Genomic DNA, 8,566 nt, shown 5'->3' with positions numbered 1-8,566 from the left:
CACCTTTTTTTTTATAAGATGAAATAAGATCTACAGAAATTTTCATCATATTTGATGTGGGTACCTGGATGGAGGCCTGAGGCTGGATCACTTTAAGGGAACTGTGTTGTTTGAACTTCTGAGTAACCAGTAAGTTAATCATAGAATCACAGAATATCAGGGTTGGAAGGGAATTCAGGAGGTCATCTAGTCCAACCCCCTGCTCAAAGCAGGACCAGTCCCCAACGAATCATCCCAGCCAGGGCTTTGTCAAGCCTGACCTTAAAAACCTCTAAGGAAGGAGTTTCCGCCACCTCCCTAGGTAACCCATTCCAGTGCTTCACCACCCTCCTAGTGAAAATGATTTTCCTAATATCCAACCTAAACCTTCCCCACTGCAACTTGAGACCATTACTCCTTGTTCTGTCATCTGGTACCACTAAGAACAGTCTAGATCCATCTTCTTTGGAACCCCCTTTTAGGTAGGTGTAAGTAGCTATCAACTGCAGATTAAACAATCCCAGTTCCCTCAGCCTCTCCTCATAAGTCATGTGCTCCAGCCTCCTAAATATTTTTGTTTCCCTCCACTGGGCTCTTTCCAATTTTTCCACATCCTTCTCGTAGGGTGGGGTCCAAAATGGGACACAGTACTCCAGATGAGGCCTCACCAACGTCCCTCGATCTGCTGGCAATGCCCCTACTTATACAGCCCAAAATGCCATTAGCCTTCTTGGCAACAAGGGCACACTATTGGCTCATATCCAGCTTCTCCTCCACTGTAATCCCTCGATTCTTTTATGCAGAACTGCTGCCTAGCCACTCGGTTCCTAGTCTGTAGCAGTACATGGGATTCTTCCTTACTAAATGCAGGACTCTGCACTTGTCCTTATTGAACCTCATCAGGTTTCTTTTGGCCCAGTCCTCTAATTTGTCTAGGTCCCTCTGTATCCTATCCCTACCCTCCAGCGTATCTACCACTCCTCCCAGTTTAGTGTCATCTGCAAACTTGCTGAGGGTGCTGTCCATGCCATCCTCCAGATCATTAATGAAGATATTGAACAAAACCAGCCCCAGGACCAACCTTTGGGGCACTCCACTTGATACCGGTTGCCAACTAGACATGGAACCGTTGATCACTACCCATTGAGCCCGACAATCTGGCCAGCTTTCTATCCACCTTATAGTCCATTCATCCAACCCATACTACTTTAACTTGCTGCCAAGAATACTGTGGGAGACCATATCAAAAGCTTAGCTGAAGTCAAGGAATAACACATCCACTGCTTTTCCCTCATCCACAGAGCCAGTTATCTTCTCATAGAAGGCAATTAGGTTAGTGAGGCATGACTTGCCCTTGGTGAATCCATGCTGACTGTTCCTGATCACTTTCCTCTCCTCTAAGGTGCTTCAAAATTGATTCCTTGAGGACCTGCTCCATGATTTTTCCAGGGACTGAGGTGAGGCTGACTGGCCTGTAGTTCCCTGGATCCTCCTTCTTCCCTTTTTAAAAGATGGGCACTATAGTAGCCTTTTTCCAGTCATCTGGGACCTCCCCCATTCACCATGAGTTTTCAAAGATAACGGCCAATGGCTCTGCAATCACAACCGCCAACTCCTTTAGCACCCTCGGATGCAGCGCATCCAGTCCCATGGACTTGTACTCATCCAGTTTTTCTAAATAGTCCTGAACCAATTCTTTCTCCACAGAGGGCTGGTCACCATCTCCCCATACTGTGCTGCCCAGTGCAGCAGTCTGGGAGCTGACCTTGTTTGTGAAGACGGAGGCAAAAAAAGCATTGAGTACATTAGCTTTTTCCACATCCTCTGTCACTAGGTTGCCTCCCTCATTCAGTAAGGTGCCCACACGTTCCTTGACTTTCTTCTTGTTGCTAATGTATCTGAAGAAACCCTTCTTGTTACTCTTAACATCTCTTGCTAGCTGCAACTCCAAGTGTGATTTGGCCTTCCTGATTTCACTCCTGCATGCCTGAGCAATATTTTTATACTCCTCTCTGGTCATTTGTCCAAGCTTCCACTTCTTGTAAGCTTCTTTTTTGTGTTTAAGATCAGCAAGGATTTCACTGTTAAGCCAAGCTGGTCGCCTGCCATATTTACTGTTCTTTCTACACATCGGGATGGTTTGCTCCTGCAGCATCAATAAAGCTTCTTTAAAATACAGCCAGTTCTCTTGGATTCCTTTCCTTTTCATGTTATTCTCCCAGGTAACAAAAAAGCTGTTTTGTGCTGGTTTGGTGAATCTAAGTATTGCAATATCCATCAGCTTTTTGGAGATTGTCTGCCCATTCTTTGCAGTTCACCCTAATTGAGTGACCACAGCTGGCTCCCCACTAAGACCCCGGTCTCATTCCTCTTTTCCAAACTAAACATGCCCAGTTCTTTCAGCCTTTGCTCATATGGCTGGCATCCCAGTCCTTTGATTATCTTTGTAGCCTTCCTCTGGATCCTTTCCAATTTCACTACATCCTTTCTATACATTGGTGAGCAAAACTGGACACAGTACTCCAGCTGAGGCTAACCAGCGCTGAATAGAGCGGCACTCTCACCTCCCATGACTTGCATGCTATTCCTCTGTTAATGAAACCTACAATTGCATTTGGGTTTTTTTCAAACAGCATCGTATTGCTGATTCACGTTGAGGTTATGATCCACTACTACTCCCTGATCCTTCTCAGCAGTGCTACTGCCAAGCCAGTTATCCCCCATTCTGTATTTGTTCATTGGGTTTTTCTTCCCTAAGTGTAGCATCTTACATTTGTCTTTGATACATTTCATTTTGTTGTCTATAGCCATGTTCTCCAATTTATCAAGATCCTCTGAATTTTAACTCTATCCTCCTAAGTATTGGCACACCTTCCCTCCCCCCAAGCCTTGTATCATCTGCACATTTGATCAGTATGCTCTCTATTCCTACACCCAGGTCATTAATAAAGATGTTAAATAACACTGGACCCAGAATAGCCCTCAGTGGAACCCCACTTGAGACCTCCCTCCAATTTGACATCATTCCATCAATAGCTTCTCTTTGTTTGCAGTTGTTCAACCAATTCTGTATCCACTTAGTGGTAGTTCCACCAAGCCCATATTTCTCCAGCTTACTTATCAAAATGTTAAGTGAGACTGTGTCAAAAGCCTTGCTACAGTCTACACATTAGGCGCTGACTCCATGGGTGCTCTGGGGCTCCGCCTCCTCCCCTGAGCAAGCTGCATGCCCGCTTTTTCCCCCTAGCTCCCAGTGCTTGCGCCGCGAAACAGTTGTTTTGTGCGACAAGTGCTGGGAAGGATGGGGGAGGAGGGGGAACGCGGTGCCCTCGGGGAAGAGGCGGGGCCAGGGCAGGAATTTGGGGACAGGGTCCAACAGGGGCAGGGAAGGGGTAGAATTGGGGCAGGGTCTTTGGGGAAGAGATTGGAATGGGGGCATGGCAGGGGTGGGGAAAGGGTGGAGTTAGGGTGGGGCCAGGGGGACGTGAGCACCCACTGGCGCCAGAAAATGTTGGCGCCTATGCTACATATATTATGTCCACCGCATTCCACCTATCCACCAAACCAGTTACCTTGTCAAGAAGGAAATCAATCTGGTCTGGCATGTTTTGTTCTTGGTAAATCCATGCTGGCTGCTAGTGATCACCCCTTCATTCTCCAGGTATTCGCAAACTGAATGTTTTATACAGTGCTCTAGTAGCTTCCCAGGTAGCGAGGTCAGGCTGACTGGTCTAAAGTTCCCTGGCTCTTCCTTTTCCCCATTTTTAAAGATGGGCACTACATTAACCTTTCTCCAGTCTTCCGGGACCTCTCCTGTCCTCCATGAGTTTGCAAATATTATTGGCAGTAGTCTGAGATTTCTTCAGCTAATTCCTTCACTACCCTTGGCTGAATAGCATCTGGCCCCGCAGATTTGAATTCATTCAGATTAGTCAGAAGATCTCTGATATGCGTTCTTCACTTATCCTGACCTGCATCCCTTCCCCTTTATCCTCTATGGGAACTTTGCTAGTCATCAGGTCACATGCTATTTTTTGCGAGAAGACTAAAGCAAAATAGGCATTGAGCAGCTCTGCCTTCTTGTCATCTTCTGTTCCCAGCTCACCTTCTCCAGTGAGCAACAACCGTTATCTTTCTTTTTTGCCTGACACATTTGTAGAACCCCATCTTGTCGTCTCTACCGTTCCTTGTCAGCTGTAACTCATTCTTTGCCTTGGCTTTTCTGATTTTGTCCCTACACCTTGTGCTATTCCCATGGATACTGCCCTTGGTGACATGCCCCTCTTTTCATTTCCTTTTGGTTTTTAGACCACTAGTAAGATCCTCGTGCAGCCACATTGGCCTCCTGTGGCTCTTCTTCTCTTTCCTCTGTGTCAGAATAGATTGATGCTGAGCCTATATTTTACATCTTATAGGAACTGCCAGCCCCCTTCGACTCCTTTTCTTAATTGATCTTTCTATGGGACCTTGCCTACTATTTCTCTGGGTTAGTTGAAAGCTGCCTTTCTGAAGAAGTGTCCTTGTTTTGCTGTTTTCATGTCCTCCTTTCCTTAGGATCTTGAATTCTATCAGATCATGGTCACTTCCTCTCAAGCTTCTGAGCACCTTCAGGTTCTCAAATAATTCATCTCTGGTGGTCAACACCAGATCCAAAATGGATGACCCCCTAGTTGCTTCAACTTTCTGAATCAGAAAGTTGAAGCAGCAACAACTAGGGAGTCATCCATTTTGAATCAGAAAGTTGACCCCTAAACATGCTAACAACTTGCTGGACATATTACACTTTGCTATAACGGTCTTCCAACAGATATCAGGGAAGTTAAAATACATCATTAATACTAACTCATCTCTGACACCCCACTATTCTCCGCTCTCCATATTGAGCACCCACCCCTCTGTCCCCCATCTCTGACACCCTGACTGTCCCCACTCCCCTCTTATCGCTGACACCCAAGCTCTCCACCTGCTGTCACTGACTCACCTGGCTCCTCATGCAGAGCACCCACCCCTGCATTCCCACTCTGATCCCCTGCCCACGTATGGCATGCCAAAGGGTTTTAGTAGAGTTTGTGCCCTTCTACCACCTTAAAGTTGCCCATCCCTGTGCTAAGTAATAGATTTAGTTGAAAATCCCTAGAAAATTCACTCTTTACCCACAGATTATTTGCTCTAAATTTTGGGAAGATTCTTCTCATAAAACAGAGATAGTGAATTCCCATTTTAAGTGAAAACCTGACCCAACCTAAATTCCAAAGGGGCTGTCACGAACAAGCAAAGGGAATTCAACACAAATACTGGTGAAGCTGTAAAGTACTGAAAGCATTGGGATGGAGGCAACACAACCAGCCGGGACTGAGGGCTGTGCATGCATGGGGAGCGCAGGGGGGTTGTGGGTCAGGACTGAGGGATACCAGCAGAACTGGGGCAGCCCAGGGCTGGGATAGCAGGAAGCTGTGGGTCAGGATTGAGACGCATCAACAGAGCTGTCGCTATAGGAAGCCCAAGGCTGTTAGTCAGGCTTTCAAGGAGATCTAAGATCACTTGAGAGGTGCATGAATTGAACTGGGGAGGACAGAGATGCAGGGAGCTGCCCACAAGCTGCGCCAGTTTTCCCCTGGGCACTTCTCAGTGCAAGGGTCATGATGCTCAAGGGAAACTAGAAACAAGAACTGCCCAGGCTATCAGGAGCCACAGACATGGGTTAAAAAAGATTGGCAGCAGGTTCTGGCCAAGCTGATGAGAGGGAAAAGGACCTAGAAGGGGATAAAAGGGGCTTGAGGCAGTTTCAGGTCCCAGAAAGCCAGGGAGGATCAGAGCAGGGACTATCTAGCCCAGTGCTGTCTCCAAGAGGTCAGCATTTGGTGTTGCACAGGAAGCTGTAATCTCCCACTAGACTATCTTACAGCACCAAGCCAATGGCAGACTCACTCCGCTAACAGCCTGAAGCACTGCTTCTCTTACACATTTCACTGTCTAACATAACTGGACAGTCTCATGCGCCAGAGAAGCGCCTCATCCTTTAGGAATCCTGCTGAGCTCTTTGCCGCGAGGCCTTTCTGCTGCCTAGAGTTCCAGGGGCTAGTGATGCAGCGTGTGCAATAGGGCAGAAGTCTCTCCCATGAGATCATGCACTGCTGCCATGAGGCCTTGTCTAAGAAAGTAACAGCGGCTGCACTGCTCCTAGATGAGCATCCAGGGGGCATTACTGTGGGTCTCCTTCCAAATAGGGACACTTAGTGGCAGTGGATTTGTCACCCTCTCAAAGGCTCTGGGAGCGTGGGGTAATTTAAACATTCAGTGAAGAGAGCTGAATGGCTCACTGTGCTTTGGATTCTGCAGGCAATAGGTTGACTGCCAGACTGTATAGAGGGGTAGCAGTGACAGTAGCGTGGAATCCAGCATAAGCAACAAATTGGCCCAGGCTGTTGTTACTTTCTTAACCACGACTGTCCCTTCCCCATGCAAAGCAGCAGTTATAACAAGATGAAAGCTCTACAACTCCTCTAGTTTAAATGGAAGGGGGCTGCAGGCAACACGTCTGAGATGAGGGATCCTTGATGCTGGGATACCCTCCCCTTGGTATACCAGAGTCAGGGCATGCTGCACCTTTGCTCTGTGGGCACTTGGGGGAGGGGCAGGTTAAGCCTAGGGGGCATGCAACATTACTGCTGTTGGCAGGGGCGGCTCTAGGTATTTTGCCACCCCAAGCACAGCAGGCAGGCAGGCTGCCTTCAGCAGCTTACCTGCAGGTCGTCCCTGGTCCCACGGATTCGGCAGCACGCCTGCGGGAGGTCCAACGAAGCCGCGGGACCAGCGGACCCTCCGCAGTCATGCCGCTGAAGGCAACCTGCCTGCTGCCCTCGTGGCGACCAGCAGAGTGCCCCCACCAGCGGCTTGGCATGCTGGTGCCTGGAGCCACCCCTGGCTGTTGGGCACAGTGCCGTAACTGATGTGCTGTTTGCTGTTTTAGAAACTGGGCTATATGCTGAGGAAACAGTAGCAGCCAAACATGCACACCCAAAAGCAGTGGCCCAGCCCTGAACTAACAAACATGGCAATGCAGCCTCACGGCTGAAGGGTGTGAATCACACATGGGGCAGCTTACCCTCACCCATGCTAAATGCAATTTGTCTCACACCTTCCTCAAACATCTGACACATCCGTGGGGTATGTCCACATAGCATTTTGGAGCAAGTCCGCCACCCCAGCTTGGCAGACATGGCTTAGCAGGGCTTGTGCCACGGCCCTAACAGGAGCTGTGTAGCCAGCGCTTTGAAGTAGAACCGCTGGCTGGAACTCAGGCTCTGAAACCTAGGGAGAGGGCTGCTGTTAGAGCAGCAGCGCAAGCGTTCTGAGGGAGGCCTGCTGTCCTGGGCTGTGCACTCAAACCCACACTGGAGAATTGGTGTTTTCACAGAAGACAGTTCACAACGCACGTCTGGATGTTAATGCTGCTGCGACCGGTGAGTGATGGGAGCTGAGTGCAGGTTAACGAGTTCTCTGTTTCTGGTCCCAGACCCATCCACACTAGTTTCCACTGTGTTCAAAATTCATTTTAAAACCGTTTTTAAAAATGATTTCTGTAAACATGCTGTTGCAACAGGGAAGAGCTTTGCTCCTACAGGACAGGTAATCACTCCGGACGCTCTGGTTTGGTGAGAAAGAATACTGTATTTCTGTTCTTACTATGGTGTCACAGACAAATTACAGTGTGGTTAATACAATGTCAGACACACACTGGGATACATGGAAGTAAATCCTGCCCCATGAATTACACTCCTGCTACATGACCCATTTCTTACTGAGCGTGCAAACAAAGCATGAATATAATGTAAAAATATATTATATATTTACATATACTTTTTTTTTTTTAAAAAGCTGTGACATGAGTACAAATTCTACAGCAAACGTGGTGGAGCGAAGACTAGAGTTGAGTAAGTGGGTTGTTTGTAAGCAAAGTTACTGTCACTCAAAAAAAGCCCCCCACATCCTCCTTTTGGGTATAAACCTGAGGGGAGTCCGTCTACCCCAGCATAATTTAGTAAGCGAATGGAGACATAGTTCCACCTTTAGAGTAACATTAGGGCCAAGATGAACCTCTGAGTTTGAGTCAGTGGCTTTTACTGTTCAGGATCCCTCCCAGGAGCAGGACAACGTGAGCTTTTAGGTGGGGGATTAAAGCTACCACAGTTTAAAACACTTAAATGCACAGGCAGCCTCCTTCCTGCCTTGTCACAGATTTGCTCATGAGGGCAGGGACACCCATTTCACCCAGTCAGGGGTCTCACGCTGCCTTCTGCCAACATCACCTCTAGGGGTCGTTTCAGTAATTCTGAGCCTAACTATTAATCTCTATAATGGGTCAGAGCTGCAGTTTCTACTCAGCACTGGAGATTCCTGCAGGTCTCTGAGGATTTCTAGTGGCCCTGTCTCACCAGCATTTGCTGCCCTGGGAGGTGTTGGCTGCAGTCTGAGCCTTCACTCCTTGCTTTTCCCTGGAAGCTGCTCTGGGGCTGATATTAATCGTCAGGGTCTCTGTCCTACAAACAGAAGGAAGTTTATATTTAATGAATCTCAAAGACTGAAA

Source organism: Gopherus flavomarginatus, chromosome 16, assembly GCF_025201925.1.
Source record: "Gopherus flavomarginatus isolate rGopFla2 chromosome 16, rGopFla2.mat.asm, whole genome shotgun sequence".
Lineage (NCBI taxonomy): Eukaryota > Metazoa > Chordata > Testudines > Testudinidae > Gopherus > Gopherus flavomarginatus.
This window is presented reverse-complemented; position numbering follows the sequence as displayed.